The sequence below is a fragment of the Lactuca sativa genome, chromosome 4 (genome assembly GCF_002870075.4).
Source record: "Lactuca sativa cultivar Salinas chromosome 4, Lsat_Salinas_v11, whole genome shotgun sequence".
Taxonomy (NCBI): Eukaryota; Viridiplantae; Streptophyta; class Magnoliopsida; order Asterales; family Asteraceae; genus Lactuca; species Lactuca sativa.
The window spans coordinates 119,793,127-119,810,010 of NC_056626.2; the positions used below are offsets into that span (position 1 = coordinate 119,793,127).

The 16,884-nt window shown below is 35.7% G+C and overlaps 1 non-coding gene across 1 annotated transcript; it reads right to left on the reverse strand.

Moving 5' to 3' along the window:
- Positions 1 to 6,916: 6,916 nt before the first annotated feature.
- LOC111899751 (small nucleolar RNA R71) lies at positions 6,917 to 7,023 on the reverse strand. The gene has a single exon (XR_002853028.1). It is a non-coding gene; the product is annotated as a small nucleolar RNA R71 (small nucleolar RNA).
- Between the last annotated feature and the right edge of the window lie 9,861 nt (positions 7,024 to 16,884).

Consider the following 16,884-nt stretch of genomic DNA (forward strand, 5'->3'; position numbering starts at 1 on the left):
CCTCACTTGATCTTTTATGTCACATCACAACGACATTTGGAATTGGGTTATCTATATAGATCTCAATTTATTCCTCAACATCATTGTTGCTCGATATCAGCATGACATGTTCTTGTCACAAAAAAAAAAAGTATGCCATTGAGATACTCGACATGGCTAATATGTTAAATCTCAAAGTCGTTTGCATGTTGGCTGACACCTTGGCCAAATCGATACATCCAACCTTGTTGTCTTAGATTACTCCTTTTACTACAACCTAGTTTGAGCATTGTAGTCCCTTACTTTCACTAGGTCTGATATTACCTATGCATTTCAGCAGCCTTCGTATACATTATCCTCAATAGCCTCAATTCATAAAACATAAGAGAATCATACGCTACGTATGAATTGCTACCGCCTATTGGTTGAAAATTTTTCCTCTTCTGCTCGCAGAATCACAGCCTACTCCGATGTGGATAGAGTTGTTGTCCAACCACCAAACAATCCACATTTGGGTATTATGTGTTCCTCAGAAACAAGTTTCTATTGTGGTCTACAAAATGAAAGAGCACTATTTCTCGGTCCAATGGTGTTGCCAACATTATCATTGAAATGTATTGGATTCATACTTTTCTTCTTGAGATCTACAAACCATCTAACGACACCACCATTGTCTATCCCGGTAATGTTAGAGCATTCTACTTAGCTAACAACTTGGTTCAGCATCACAAAACTAAGCATATCAAGATATATTCACTTTGCTCATGAAAAGTTTCCTTAGAAGAAATTAGAGTGTTACATGTTCCATCTTCATCTCAGTAGGAAAATGTCTTCACAAAGAGCATGTAGTCCACCTTATTCCTTGATTCTCAGTCCAGCTTAAATGTTCAGCACATAGCCCCATTCAAACTACGAAGGGTGGGGATAAGGGTTAGTATACACCTATTATTATTGTCATTTAGATTGTATACGTATTAGGTGCATAATGTATAGTCTGGTACTTTACATATAAACCACTAAGTATTTTTTTAATATGGTTTTACCTTAACATCGTTTTTTGGTGCGTTTAAACTAGAACTTTGCAAGTTTTTGTTTTTTCTACTTTTGACATTGTTACCTATTATCATAGGTTCACAGATTACCATGAAATAAAATTCAAAAAAAAACCTTTATATATATATATATATATATATATATATATATATATATATATATATATATATATATATATATATATATATATATATATATATATATATATATATATATATATATATATATATATATATATATATATATATATATATATATATATTACCCTAAGTATTTATTATCATTTTTTTCATATTATACGTATTAATGTAGAAAAAAATGCATTTATACGCAAAGAATGTTTAAATTAAACACCGTGTTTATATTTTTTTTAAATGTTATTTTTTATATATTGTTGTTTTTGACTATTTATATGGTTAAAATATATATATATATATATATATATATATATATATATATATATATATATATATATATATATATATATATATATATATATATATATATAGTATAATATGTTATTCGGTTATGTTAAGCAAGAAAGATAAAAAGCTTTCAGCTACAAACACAACAAATCGCCAACAACAAAAAATAGTTAATCGTAGGGGTCACACATATAGTAGTTCGAGTTACAAAGAAGTAAGTTGTTATACATCTATATATGTAATTGTTTATTTAATGTTTAGTTTAATTTTTAATGTTGAACATAACTGAACTAGACTTCAAATGTTTCGTAAAGCTTATATCGATAGAAATGGGAATTTCGATTGCACATTATCCGAGCAATATTATGTAAGTGTTTATTTAAAGTATAATTGTCTTTTACACACACACACACACACACACACACATATATATATATATATATATATATATATATATATATATATATATGTGTGTGTGTGTGTGTGTGTGTGTATGTATATATGTATGTATGAAACATACATAATGACTTAGTGCGGGAGATAGAAATGCAAACACAAAGTTTATGCGATAGAAGTAATCTAACACGAACGATTAAGATAGATTCACTTGAAAAGGTGTTAGGTGTCCGACAAGGATATACCAAAATGATTGGGTGTAAGCCTTCCAATAGAACCTCAAACCATTGTCAGCACTCAGCAGTGGTGGACCTTGAACAACTATTTTTTTTTTGGGTGGGGCGGGTGGCGAAAGTATTAGAGACTAAAATAATCATTTTTACACATAAAAACCCAATTTTTTATCAACAATTAAACACCAAAAAATCTAAAATTATCGTTTTTACACATTAAAAAAGCAATTAGTTTAGCAATTAAACATCAAAAATACCTAGCTCACCTTGCATTTGCAAATCTTATTTCTAAAATCTCAAATTTTGCAAATCTTATTTTTGAAATCTCAAATTCTCAAATTCTGACATCATAATTCAGAAATCTCAAATTCTACAGAAGTTCTTAACTAACAATGCTCCTAAATTCTGCAAATCTTATTTCTAAGAAATCAATTAACTAACAATGCTCCTAACAATCAGAAATCTAAAATCAGTTAATTAACAACTATATGATAAAACGGAACTGAAATTGTTGATTTTTGAATTCTGAGAATTTGAATTATGATTTTTGATAGTTATATATATATATATATATATATATATATATATATATATATATATATATATATGTGTGTGTGTGTGTGTGTGTGTATGTATAGGCAATATTTTAATATATTTTAAGTAATATTTTGGTTAATTGCAAAGATATTTGATACTTATTGAATTAAATTACATTTTGCAACCAAAAATAACACTCTTGAAGAATAAGGACCAGAAGTGACAAATATTGGAGCTTGGAAGGACTGAAGCTAAAACATGAGCTTAATGTAGTTTAAAAGAAGAAAAATTAAGAAAAAAAAGACTAAGCTCACAACATGAGACTTCTATACTCACGACGTGAGGAGCAAATTCTAGAAGATAGATACGCAGAAGTCAATTTCATTGCATGATACAGATTACATCAAGCTCACGATTTTCGAAAACTATACATATCCCTTTGCTCATTTGATTTAAGGGGGTTGGCTTAGACATATTCTAGAGAGATAACCGAGTTTGGAGATCAAAAAAGTGTGAAAAAAAAACATCCTTTGGAAGGAGAGATTGTTTGAAGATCGAGAATTTGAAGATTAAAACACTACATTCGGTTTGCATTAATGTAATCATGTCAATTTCTTATGAACTTGTGTGTTTGATTTCAAATACGAGTAGCTAAATTAGTACACTTTTGTTTAGTTACATGAAACCTTAAAACTATGAGTTAGCTTATTATTTTATGGATTTTATGAAGTTGATTTTATGCATGTGTTTGATTATCATTACCTAGCATGTTAATGTTTTGATCTTTGTTGATTTAAGTCAAGTGAAGTGTAGTTTAGTGACCATTAAAATGCATGAACTTGCTTACTTAGTAGTTTTGTAACCATTAAATTGTTAGAGCTAGGATCGATCATATCTTAGATAAGTAATAAAGGTAACACCTTTAGCTGTGTCTGAGAACATAATTTTGATAATTATTGTGTTTGATTAATCGTCTTGACCATAGACAATTATCTACATATATCTTACATGGCCCAATTATCATTAATAATTAATTATGTGTTTTCTTGTGTATGACCATTACATAGTAGTAGATGAATTCGTAAAAATATTAGTAGATTGGACCAAGATTGCTAATTACATATAAATTGGTAGCAAAGTTTATTAATCCATAAATAAGAACTAACCATAGGAAAAAGGTGGATTCGAAACTAAATGAAACTGTTTTTATTATCTTGAATACAATCGTTCTTAGTTGAGTGATTAAGTTAGTCTGAACTTGCAAAATCAAATAAAAACCCTTTTTAATTATTGTTTGTTTAAGATTTATTTTTAGTAGTTATTTTAATATACTGAATCTGTTCTATATATTCGATACCCAACTTACTTTACTATATTATAAACTGACTAGTAGGGATGTCCAAAAGTCCCGTGGGACCTCGTTCCCGTGGGGGCCCCGTCCCGTTTGGGGGATTTTTTTTAAAAAAATCGGGGGCGGGGACGGGGGCGGGGGCAAGGTTAACCCCCGTTTAAATTTCGGGGGCGGGGGCGGGGGTAGGCAATCCCGTCCCGAAATCCCCATGGGGATCCCATTAATAAATTACACATATATTTACATATATTAATTATATAAATATAATAAACAATAACATGATTTTAAGCTTCCAAAATTCATCAAAAAACATGTTTTTAAGTTGTTAGCATAATTTTTTAAAATGCCATAACTTTTTTTATTTTTAACATATAAAATTCTGCTATAAATAATTATTTTTTATCTAAAAAATAGTTTCTTTTAACCTAAATAACAACTTCTTTTAGCCAAAAAAAAAAGTAGCCCAAAATCAATCGGGGGCGGGGGAACGGGGGCGGGGGCGGGGGTAATAAAGGGGATTCGGGGGCGGGGGCGGGGGTGAGGGAACGAGAAAATTTTGGGGGCGGGGGCGGGAGATGCACTCCCCGCCCCGTTTGCCCCCGTTGACATCCCTACTCACTAGGTACACTACGTATAGATACATTGGTAGATAAGTAGTTATGTTATAAATTTAAAGCTAGATAAGTAATATATCTTTTGAACACATCAAGTTTCCGGCGCCGTTGTCGGCGAACGACTATTTTAGTTGTTAATTTAAATTTTTTAGGTTAATCGATTCTATTTGTTGGGTAAAACCTGCAAAATGTTAATTTTATTTTTACGTTTTTGCTTTTATTCAGTTTTAGTTTGTTTTTACATTTTTGTTTTTGTTTTTGTTTTTGTTTCAATAGTATATGACTCGCGGATCAAAGACACCATTGACACCACCATTCGATGATCCAGAGTCAACATTTCATAAAAAGAAGAAGAGTAAATTACACGGATGGTCCCTGTGGTTCGAGGTAATTTGCGCGTTTGGTCCGTAACTTATTTTTTTAACTCGGACGGTCTTTATAACTTCATTTTAATACGTTGTTGGTCCCTATCCGACTTAAAATGACCAATATTAACCTTATCTATTATTTTAATTGTTTTGTTTTATTAACTTATTAAATAAAGTTATAAAAGAATTTTTTTATTAGATGTGGGCCCTACTCTTCCTAATATTGTGAAGAATGAAAAGAAAACCTAAACCACTCGACCAACATCAGTTCCCCCTTATTCCTTCTCCTTTCTCTCCGGCATCACCTCCACCTTCTTCCTTCTCCTTTCTCTCCGGCGTCACCTCCACTGTGCCACTGAAATCGCCACCAACGACGAAGAAAACCTGCACATTGTTGTCTTGCGATTGTGTTAAGGGGAGGTATGTTACTCACTCCTCCTTCTGATCATCTTCCCTCTTTACCCTAAATTAGCAAACCATTCAACCATTATATGTCGCTCCTCTCATATTAACTGGCGAAACTGACAACCCACTTCAAGTTCTTGTCACCGGAGCCTACAAGAAGAAGCAACCTATTATGCGAGACCCATCATCCTGCGACCAAATCAACCAACGATTTCTGGATTTCGATTTCTTCACCACAGGTTTAATCTAAGGTTTGAAATGCTAAAGTGAATCAATGTCGAATCCTTTTAAGGTGAAGGATGGGGAACGAATGGAAGCTTCAAGTTAGACCCCTCTGATCCACCAAAATGACAAACCCATAGGGAGAAGATTGGATGCAGTTGCATTGAATCGTGAGTGCCTTTTGTTAAATCGTTAAATCACAAATTTGTCTGTAACTATTTTTCTAATTACTGATCAATCTATTGAGTCTTAATGGCACAAAATGTTCTCTTGTGTCGATTCATCTGGATTGTATTATCTGCGATTTTTCTATCAACGATTTTGTTTTTGGATTTGAGGTACAAGTTCAATTTCAGATGTATTTCATATTTGTTGTTGAACTTTACATTATGGTTGGATTTGTGTTTAGTTTGGGGTGATTTTATATGGTATTGGATCTGTAGCCCGAGATGATGATCGGAGTTGGTGCCAGAACCGAATCTATGGCCAGAGATGGTGACCGGATGTGGTGTCGGGAAGGGGAAGAGGAAGAGGATTAAAGTGTGGTGGACCGATGGGTCTCACTTCCAATAATATATTAATAGTTTATATTATTTAAAACTAATTGAAATAATAAAAAAAGATTTAACAAAATAAAATATATCAATAAGGGTAAAATAGTCATTCTACGTGTGATAGGGACCAAAGATGCAACATAATCAAACTATAGGGACGGTCCGAGTTAAAAAAATAAGTTAGGGACCAGACGTGCAAATTACCCCAAACCACAGGGCCCATCCGTGTAATTTACTCATAGAAGAACAAGCAAGTTGGAGAATTAAGCAACAAGCCGGTCAACGAAAACACATTTGAAAGTTTTGAGAAGTCTCCTAACAAAAAGGAAGCTGGTTACGAGCCTGAAACAGAAACAGACAAAAGTAGCGAACGTGAAAGTGAGCCCAAAAACAACATGACAGACATTGCTGACATGACAATGGAGGCATACAAGAAGAGAGTTTGGGAGGACACCGATCCGAGCCTTGTGCAACCCGAAATTCCCACTACCATAACCTTCGAGCTAAAAGGACACATGCTTTCTATGCTAAATGATATCCCATTTTATTGGAAAGATCATGAAGACGCATACAAACACCTCGATGGAGTCAATGACATTGCCAATTACCTTAATATTCTAAATATTCCACGAGAAACGGTGTTGTTGAGAATGCTTTCGGACACCTTCAAAGGGGCGGCTAAAGATTGGTTGAAGGCACTCCCACATGGTACAATCACAACATGGGCACAAATGCGTGAAGAAGTCCTCCAACAATTTTGCCCACCATCAAAGGTTTCTAAGCTTAAGAAAGCTATAGCCAATTTTGAGCAACAATCGGGAGAGTCATTGTATGAAGCATGGGAAAGATATAAGGGATTGCTAAGAAATTGTCCCCAAAATGATCTTAATGAGCAACAAGAAGTGTATGTGTGTGTGTGTGTGTGTGTATATATATATATATATATATATATATACAATGATGGGGTAAAGGTAACGACAAGGCAACTCCTTGATTCTCAAGGCCCTCTCACGAAAAAGAATCCCGCTACAATCAAAGAACTAATCGAAGAATTTTCAAAGCATTCAAGAGAATATCACAACCCTGGACAAAACAGAGCAAAAGGAATCGGAAATGGTACTTCAAAAGACATGGCAGCAGTTTTGGCAATGTTGAGTAACATGGATTGAAGAATGATAAAAATTGACCAATCCATACACGGGATACGTATAGGTTATGAAAATTACAATGGGCCACATTTAACTAAGGATTGCCATTTAGATGAACATGGGAATAAAAAAGTACAAGTTTGCTACTCTAGTGAAAACCGATTTGATAGAGATTAGAGAAAGCCTAAGAAAGAATGGTTGCCTTATGAGGAGTACAAAAAGCAAAAGGAATAAAAAAATATAGGCAAACGGGACGGGGCTTCTACTAAAAAGAACAACCACCACCCTAGAAGAAGATGGAATTTGAGTCTATACTTAATAGGTTCATGGAGGCTTCTGAAAAACAACACTATGCAACTGATGTTACAATTAGAAATCAACAAGCTTCCATTAAAAAATATTGAGACACAACTCGAGCAATTGACCACATTAGTTCATGAATGGTTACCACCTAAATTTCCCGATCAAAAGACACAACCACATGTCATGGCCATATCCACTGAAGAAGAAACCATTTCTGAGTTCTTAGAGGCATTAGAAGAAGACACAAGGTGGTCCAAATCAATACCAGAGAAAAAGAAGATTCACAAAATATGGTGTTTCACTGAAACACCGTTCTTATGACGTGAGGAACCAATCCTCAAGATGTGGGACCAGTATGGGCAGAAAATTTACTCTTGTGTCAAGGCATATCAATCTACGTTACTGTTTCCTTCTCGAGCTAGAGTGCATCCATTAGAAAAAGAACATAAGAAGTTTATGAATCAACTCAAGGGTATTCTAATCAATACCCCATTTATTGAATCATTAGCCAACATTCCTGAATATGCTATATTTCTACAAGATCTCCTCGACACTCATCAACAATTAGAGAAGAATTCCAAGGTAGTTCTTGAAGGGCTTTGAGCATTCTAACACTCCTATGGTGTACACGCAACCCTAAATACCTTGGATCTATGTTTTCTCTATTATACATGCAAATATGAATTTCCAAGTTATTTATCCTAACTAGAATATTATGAAGTATAGAAACTAGTAGAAATACATACCTCTTTGTTGGTGCTTGATTCCAAGTAGCTTGAGAGCCTAGTGCCCCAAGCGTGACACCTCAAATGGTTCACACAACATCAAATTCATTTGGAATAACTTAGAGAGAAATTAGAACACTTCAAAAATCGGTTTTCCCTCACTTGTTTCACTAGTGGCCGATTTCTTCAATCATAATATCATTATATAGTTAGTCATAATTAGGGTAAACCCTAATTGTCATGGCTTTCCATTTCCTTGGATCCATGGGTTCAAATACCCCATGGAGCATCCTATGGGTTTTAGCCCAACTTGATAATCCATGGAGCATTAGCCCACTATATAAGTATGGATGATTTACACAATCAACCCATATATTTAATTAGTCTTCTTTTGATCACTAGATTAATTCTTGTTCAATACTAATTAAATAATCTTATTAATATATTAGAACTTATAATATATTAATAAACCTTGAGTGTTATTTCTCTCATTTTAGTCTATCCAAATGCATGATGCCATGCAACCCAAATGGACCATGCCGGGTCGGGTCATGTATATACCAATTATAGTTATGGACTTAGACACTAATCCAACAGTTCTTAGTAAATAAAGTTCAACGGTGATTGTGGAGGGTATACCAAAGAAAATGGGAGATCTCAGACACCTTACACTTCCATGTGAGTTTGGAAATAACATGAAGACATTTGCCTTAGCCTATTCTGGAGCGAGCATTAATTTGATGTCATATTCATTTTACCAAAAGCTCAACCTTCTAGAATTGAAGACCACAATGATGAAAATTCATATGGCCACTTCTAATGTTCTTTGAAATTTTCGCATTTACAACACCAAGGTCCCAAGTGAATGAAGAAAGTGAAGCAACTTTGATGTCAAGTGATGATGAAGAAATGAGTAACCAATAACTTACACAGAAATTGAGCAAGCCAACCTTGGACAAGACAGGTGCTGAAGCAAGGGAACAACAAAAAGGCGGAGAATCTCAATTTGCTAAAAGGAGTAAAGGGTTGAAGCATAAACACGAGGAAAGCAATACCAAAACAAAGAAACAAAATTCTAAAATAGCATATATATATATATATATATATATATATATATATATATATATATATATATATATATATATATATAAGAAGGGTACAAGGTTGCAAAAGAAAGTGGAAGGAACAAAAAGTGAAAAAGGAAATTGCATTTCCAACCAGCACAATGTAGGGCGGCACAGAGTCCGGCTCATGACTCCATAAAAAGAAGCGCTTCTCGAGAGGCAACCCGAGCTCGGTTTGCATTTTCTTTTCTCATTTTCTTTTATTTCTTTGTTTTTCCATTTTAGGGTAGATTTCTTTGTCATTCTCCAACCCTTCAAAATCAAGTGTGGGGTCCATATTGTAAGTGAAAGAAAAAAATTATATTTTTCTGAAATAAAAAAAATGATAATGAAGTAATAAGGATACATCACAAGTAAAATGTAGTTTGGGAATTGAATTTGTGACCCAACTCGAACAGCCCATACAAACAACCTAGTCACGGACTCACAACATGAGCCAATATAACTCACGATGTGAGATGGGAATATCACGCGTTTAACTTCTAAATAGAACTCACTTTTCTGTTCTCACTTTCAAAACTCTAGCTTACGACGTGAGTTCAATCTGGTCCCCCCAAACTTTGATTTTGACCAACAACTTCAATCTTCTCCTTTGTGCTTACGTTTGCATCTTTAAGAATGATTTATGTCCTTTTTCATGATAATTTCCACTAATTTTAGGAATTTAGGGCTTAGGGTTTATGTTAAATCTTGGTTTAACCATAAAATCTCCCCGATTTGATATGAAATTGGAGTTGCATGTTAGGCTTTCGAAGATTAAACTGCATTTAGAGAAAAAAAAAACTTGCTTTTGTTGGACCGAGTCGGCCTGTTTATGCCTTCGATCGGAATTGCCATGTTTGAAGTTCACGACGTGAGAACGGGTTAGATAAATCCTCTGTTTTGATGTTGATTGTTTAATCTATGGAATTCCTTTGGTTTTGTTTGTTGTTTATTTTATAGGAAAATGGAATCAAGAGTAACAAATTAACAATTCCAAGGAAATGTGTTTGAACTTCACCCATTATATCAAACTCCAGTTAACATGCCTCAAAATGTGGTGAATAACTTCAAAAATAAACTGGGATGGTTGTATAACCGAGAATTTTGCATTTCTCCACGTATTGATTGGAAAAAATTAGAAGAAATCGGTATCATGGCAAGGTTGGCACCATATTTAACCAAAACATTTATTGGGGATAGATTCTCTTTCACATGTAATTGGTGGAGGAATTTGTTTGGAATTACTGAGCTGGTTTACAAAGAATTGTGTGTTGAGTTTTTTGCTTCAGTCTCATTTGAAGAAATCATGGAGGATCCTTACTTTGAAAAGGCTTTAGTTTTTCGTCTTGGAGGCGAATATCGTGAATGTAGCTTGACAGAATTTTCTTGGAGGATGGGCATTTATTAACAAATTGAAACAAGGTCTCCAATTTTTAACATCTTTTTAAGGGCGGCTGTGTGAGATTATTTACCAGGAGTGAATGGTTATGACTTTTGGACCACAATTGCGAACAGGGCATTCCATTCGGGTATCTCGCAAGAAAGCCACATTTGGTCGCTTATTCACCAACACCTTCATCGATTTGTGACTTTCTCCATTAACCATAAAAAGCATGGAGACAAGGTCACAAGTCTCAACTTGATCTTTTTATGGTCCATTATTGAACCGACTGTTTGTCGCAATATTTCGTACCATCTTGCTAGCTGCTTGGGTAGTAAGGCGGTTACTTCACGAACCGGGAGCCCTATAGCGGTGGACACTTTGTCACTTGTTTGACGAGGTATTATGCTCTTTTTATGTCATGATTGTCTCATACCTTGACATACAAGGAAGACGATGATTTTTCTTTGAGATATTTGGAGTCCATGCATTTTATAATCAATATGGGCACACATTGGAGTATTCCAGCTGATAATGAGGGGGAACAAATATGACAGCCCAACGAGCATCCGAGACCACGAGGCACAGGAACTTGAGGGAAAGAGGAGACCGGGGCCAACAACAACAACAACAACAACCTAAACATTTTGAGGGCGGTGTGCCAACCAACTCGTTTCAAAGTCGGGTTGGTACATATTTGGATAATCTTCGTGGCAGTGTGAATTATCACAATCAAGCCATGGATGTTTTATTTTCACACCTTCACATCGAGAGGCCACCCACCATGCCACCTCATTATCCATAGATTCCGACATGGGAGGAGCTTTGGTCGTGACAAGGAGATGGAGCCAGGTCGAGTGGAGCGAGAGGTGATGGAGATGATGATTGATATTTATCCTTTTTATTTTTTTTTTCATTTTCTTTTCTTAGTAAATTTTGTGTGTTTTTATTTTTATTTAGTATGTCTTAAAACATGTAACCGAATGTGTGATGTTTTCTTTCTATCTTCCACAAATGGGTTGTTTTGTTCGCTGAATTATTATAGTATTGAGGGAAAGAAGGAAGGAAAAAAACAAGAGAGAAGTCGTGTGCATTAGAGAGAATGAATCGAAGACCATAATCTTTGATTAGTGTGGGGTAACATTCATCAGTGAAGATAGAGTAGAGAGAAGAAAGAATTCCATCAAAATGGGTCTTAAAACAAGTCTTAATAAGTTTCGAGTAAAAATAAAGATCATATACATCAAAGGCTTGTAGAAGGAATGCAATTTACCAACACCCAGTTCTCACGACGTGAGCCATTACTTCACATGTCATGAGCAAGATTTCATCACGATTTCAAAAACGATCTAAACCATTCTCAACTCGTGAATTATTAAATCTCATGTAGTGAGACAGAAGAAATGCCATTACTTTCTCTTCTTTCAACTTACAATGTGGCTTATGCTTTCCCACATTTAGATGTTTTACTTTGGATATTTTATGCACCAATTTATGTAGTAGGTTGAGACGGGAACTACATAAACATGTCAACCCAGTGACAACCCATTTATTTAAAAGGTTGGGTTTGATTGGAATATGTTGGGTTGGGTTGAAAACTTTATCCCAATCAATAAATGGATTAAACCTGAACCCAACCTAATGGGCTGTTTGTTAGCCTCTTAATTGACAAATTAAGAGGCATCCTCTTAAAAGTTCAGATTCAGACCGTTTGGTAAAGTCTCATTTTTTCGCTCTTAATTCGACAATAGCCTCTTATTTTTTCAGACTTCACTTTGCATCTGAAATGAAAAAGGAAGTGTGCTTTCTTATTTTTTCCCATCATACCCTCATCACACCCTTCTCTTTTTTCTTGCGGCATCAAAGAACTGATGGGTTTTAGCCATATGAACATCCCTATGTGCACATACAAACCCTAATGCTTGGATCTAGGTTTCTCTAATTGAACATGCATTGTATCCAAGACTTTTGAACAATAGATCTAGGTAATAACATAAGAAAAATAGATCTAGAAGATTACCTTAAGTTGCTTGCTTGAATCTTCTTGTCCTTGGAGCTTAGAGTCACAATTGCCATTCCTCTAATGGCTTACAAACACCAACTAGCAAGAGGATGATTATAGAGAGAGGAGAGAGGAGGAAGAAATCGGCCAGGTTTTCTTTAGAGACAAGGGTGCCGATTTTCCTTAACCCATAGTTTCTATTTATACTAGTTAGGCTCCTAGGGTTTCACCCTTAAACCCTAATTGGATAACTTAGGCCCTAAGCAATCCAATACCCTATTGATAAGCCTTGGATGATTTCAAGGTCTATCCAAAGCACCAAAAACGTCCACCCCCTTATCCTTAAGGGATTATAGCCCAAAGTACAACTATCATACAATTGACAGTTTATGCCCTTCTATTTAATTAATCTCCTTAAGTCACCAAATTAATTCCTAAGTAATTTATGACTTATATTAATCAAATAATAATATTATTATTCCTTATATTATTCTCATAATATATTAATAATATTTCTTCTCTCATTCCAAATCATCCTGTCAAGTTGCTATGGTGAAGGCAACCCAAAAGGACCATGCACAACCGGGTCAAATACTTGCCAAATATAGTTGCAGCCTTAGACACTATTCGAACAGTCTCCCACTTGGATAAGTCTAGTAACTATATACACAAGCATAATCCGATTAGCAATCGTAGCTCTCAAAGACGCTGTCAAACTCTGATCTTATCAATCTTGTCCTTTAGATAAGGGATCATATAGACCTCTGTTCAGATATCATGTAGACATTTATATGGAACCAATTGTCTAGCATTTGGTTTCTCGATCTCAGATTTATTTGACATAGAACTTAATTGAACACATCAATTCAGTTCTGACCGGGCCCGGCACATAAGTCAAATCAAATCATCGAGCGGCCGAGATATCGCTTTTACCCTCTTAGGAAAAAAGTAACAGATAAACTTCGACTTATATGCATTTACTTATTCATTAATCAACTATACACAACAATGTGTTTTATAACATCAAGTTACTGATGCGGTTTCGCATTATCATTGAACAACCAATTAACAAATAACAAATCATATATCTAGGTTTTAAGACCATATGATATTATCGTCTTGCGATCACCCTTTTTATCACATTCCATAAGGTGATTCCAGCAAGCGGGGGTTTGTTCCAATGCTCAAAACTAGTTCATAAGCACTCATGAACGTTGCAGCAAACTTTTGCTATGTCTAATACCATTTACACAATCTACACACCAATTCATGACAATCTTCATTCATACCTACTTCCAACATATGAACGATTATGGACAATTTGAATAATTCGATTATTCTTAATAAACTTAATTATTCTGGAAGTCAAAACATTCAAAGTGAAACAATAGTTAAACAATTAACATAAGATAGTAACATTACTCATAAATAATACTCTTTTATTTAATCATCAAATGTTAATTACATTTATCTATTACACGTTTCTAATACTATCTAATCTATACTAATATTATCCTTCAGCCCAATACTCCTAGCATGCTGCAAGTGCTTAACCCTGCTCAGTCTCTTCGTAAGCGGATCTGTTGGGTTATCTTCTGATGATATCCTCTTAACAACGAGTTGTCCTTCTTCTACACGATGTCTAATAAAGTGATATTTTATGTCGATATGTCGAGATCTACCATGATCCCTCGGTTCCTTGGTCAAGGCAACCGCTCCTTCATTATCACAAAAAATCTCCATGGACTCATTTATGGCAGGTACAACTCCAAGATCACCGATGAAGTTCTTCAACCATATTGCCTCCTTCGACGCTTCACTCGCTTCAATGTACCCTGATTCACACGTTGAATCAGCTACGGTTTCCTGCTTGGAACTTTTCCAAGTTACTGCTCCTCCATTCAGGGTAGAGACCCAGCCCAACTGCGAACGGTACTTGTCCCTGTCGGTCTGAAAGCTAGCGTCACTATACCCTCGCACCTTCAAGTCATCACTCCCTTCGAGGACTAAAACCATTCTTTGATCCTCCGTAGGTACTTAAGGATATTCTTGACCGCAATCCAATGGGCTCTGCCATGGTTCCCTTGATATCTACTAACCATGCTCAAAGCAAAGGCTACATCAAGGCGAGTACAAGTCATAGCATACATGATTGAGCCAACTGCGGAAGCGTATGGTACTCGGCTCATTTCTGCTATTTTGGCTTCGGTACTCGGACTTTGAGTCTTACTCAACTTGGCGTTACTTTGTATCGGTAATTCTCCCTTCTTCGAATTTTCCATACTAAAATGTTTTAGTACTTTATCTAAGTAAGTATTTTGACTAAGTCCTATTAGTCTCTTACTTCGTTCTCTCACTATCCTTATTCCCAAAATATAGGAAGCCTCTCCGAGGTCCTTCATAGCGAAGCACTTTCTGAGCCAGGACTTAACATCCTGCAGTGTCGGGACGTCGTTTCCTATGAGTAGTATGTCATCGACATACAGAACGAGGAAGCTTACTATACTCCCACTGGTCTTGACATATACACATGATTCATCTTCGCTTCATACAAATCCAAACTCTTTAACTTTCTCATCGAAGCAAAGATTCCATCTGTGAGACGCTTGCTTAAGTCCATAAATGGACTTCTCAAGCTTACACACTCTATTTGGATGCTTCGGATCAACAAAACCCTCTGGCTGAGCCACGTAAACATCCTCAGCCAACTTCCTATTAAGGAAAGCGGTCTTGACATCCATTTGCCAAATATCGTAATCATGAAATGCGGCAATTTCTAGCATCACTCTAATAGATTTTATCTTCGCAACTGGAGAGAAGGTCTCATCATAGTCAACTCCGGGAGTTTGAGTAAAGCCCTTCGCTACCAATCACCCCTTATATGTGTGTACAGTTCCATCCTCGTCGGTCTTCTTCTTGAAGATCCACTTGCACCCAACGGTCTTACGTCCGGGCACATTATCAACCAAATTCCAAACTTGGTTGTCATACATGGACTGGATCTCGCTGTCCATTGCCTCTTTCCATTTTGCAGACTACGGACCTGCCATGGCTTCCTTATAGCTATTAGGTTCATCTAGATTTATTAGTGTACCATCACTAATATACGTGTCCCCTTCGGTAGTAATATGAAAACCATAAAGTTGGGGTTGAACTCTAACTCTTTTGGAACGTCTAAGAGGTAAGGACTCGTCAATCGGTTCAACCGAAGTTTCCTCCTCGGGTTGAGTGCCAGCGGTAGAGGTTCCTTCATTAATCAACTCCTGAATCTCTTCAAGCTCGATTTGCCTCCCACTGTCTCTTTGGCTTATGAGTTCTCGCTCTCGGAAAACTCCTCTCCTCGCAACAAAGACAACATTGTCCTTCGGTCTATAGAAAAGATATCCAAAGGATTTCTGTGGGTAGCCGATGAAAATACATCGCTCACTACGAGGTTCGAGCTTGTCGTGAGTATCTCGTCTTATGAAAGCCTCGCAACCCCAAACCTTGATATGTGCTAACTGATGGGTTATGGTCATAAGACATCCTATGTGCTCATACAAACCCTAATGCTTGGATCTAGGTTTCTCTATTGTACATGCTTTGAATCCAATTCTATAAACCCTAATTCTAGCATATGGAAATCAATATTAACATATAATTAGGTTTAAAATATTACCTTGATTGTTATGTAGCAATAACAATCCCAATTCCTCCTTGAATTGACTTTGGAAGGCTTAGAGTCACAAGTGTCACTCCTCTAATGGTTCACAAACACCATAAGCAAGAGGATGAAGAAGAGAGAGGATGGAGGCTGCCAAAACCGTGTGAAAACCCTAGAAGGTTGCTTGTCCACGTTTTTGAGCCTTAAGGGTTCTATATATAGTGAGGCTATTAGGGTTATCTAACAAGGAAACCCTAATTTGGTTGCTTAAGCCCTAAGCAACCCATAGACTCCTTTAATCAAGCCCTTGGACGATTTCCTTATGGGCTTCCCATAAGAATTCGTCCACCTCTTGATTTAAGACAATCCATGGCCCAAATTGCAATTATCTTATAATTACAATTCCAGTCCCTTAAGTTTAATTAATCTCTTTTAGTCA